At 58.2% G+C, this 1,115-nt stretch overlaps 1 protein-coding gene across 1 annotated transcript in view; it reads right to left on the bottom strand.

Annotated features, from left to right (window-relative positions):
* Rnft1 (ring finger protein, transmembrane 1) overlaps positions 1 to 849 on the bottom strand; it is a 12,762-nt gene extending 11,913 nt beyond the window's left edge. Inside the window, exon 1 of the mRNA XM_005350461.2 lies at positions 695 to 849. The gene's annotated coding sequence lies outside the window, so the exon portion shown is untranslated. The remainder of the gene's footprint in view (positions 1 to 694) is intronic.
* Positions 850 to 1,115: the final 266 nt, after the last annotated feature.

The raw sequence follows: 1,115 nt of genomic DNA, 5'->3' as shown, positions 1-1,115 counted from the left end.
AAACATTTCATTTGGTTGACCTAGACATTTCATTTTATGTTGGAAAAGCCTTTCCAAAGCTAATAAGGTTTTCAGTAATTAATAGTGTTATTACTCCTCAAAAGAATATTACTGAAATACCTTTGAAATGGGGTTGTTGTGGGGGGAGTCATCACGTAATTGCTAAGTGATGCTTTAGTGTGAATAAGGAGTTCACTTCTGGAAGAAAAATGCCACCATGGGCGGGTGTGTGGCGGGGATAGGGTGTCAGAAGGGAGGCTGTGGGCAGGGCAAGATCCCTACGTGATCCAGAGTGGATCTCGGACAAGGGTGCCAGTCGCAGAGTCCACACCGCCGGGCCTCTCCCGTTTCTCCCGCGAGGGAGCAAGCTGCGGCCGGGCTTGTTCGGGAGCCGTGCAGTTAATGTGTGACGTTTCGGCGAGGCTTCGAAGCCTCGGTGGCCGGATCTCCTCACTCTCTTAAGAGCGACTTGGGACAGGACAGTTTGTGTCTCTGCTATAAAAAGGGAGGGGGAAAAACCCCAAACAACTACCTTCCAGTCCTCCTTCATACATAAACAAGAGAAGGGAAAAGGAAAAGAAAAGTAAACGCCAGCTCTTCCGGAATCTGCGAAGACCGAGTTCTCCACCCACGTCCGAACCTCGCCTCTTCTCCCCGGAAACCCTCCTCCTCACCGCCCTTCCCCAGGCCTGACCTCTCATGACCAGGAGCGGGTGGCCTCGGCAGCCACGATACCAACAGCCCGATACGCCGCCGCAAACCCTTCTTGCCAAGCCTTCAGCCTCAGACGCCACCAGCAGCAGTGACGCTCGGCCTGGCCCCGCGGAGGCGCGCGCGTTCCCCAGACGTCGTCGTGCGCGACCCGCCTTCGCCAAGCCACGCCCTCGCCTGCGGGAGGCGGGCGCCCTTAGGCCCGCCCCACCCCCATCCTGGCCCCGCCCTCTCCGGACAGAGAGGGGAACCTTTAGGCCCCGCCCCCACTCGGAGGGGGGAAGGAGGAGGAGGAGGAGGAGGAGGAGGAGGAGGAAGAGGAGGAGGAGGAGGAGGAGGAGGAGGAGGAGGAGGAGGAGGAGGAGGAGGAGGAGGGAGGAAGAGGAGGAGGAGGAGGAGGAGGA

Source organism: Microtus ochrogaster, chromosome 7 (assembly GCF_000317375.1).
Source record: "Microtus ochrogaster isolate Prairie Vole_2 chromosome 7, MicOch1.0, whole genome shotgun sequence".
Lineage (NCBI taxonomy): Eukaryota > Metazoa > Chordata > Mammalia > Rodentia > Cricetidae > Microtus > Microtus ochrogaster.
This window is presented reverse-complemented; position numbering and strand designations above follow the sequence as displayed.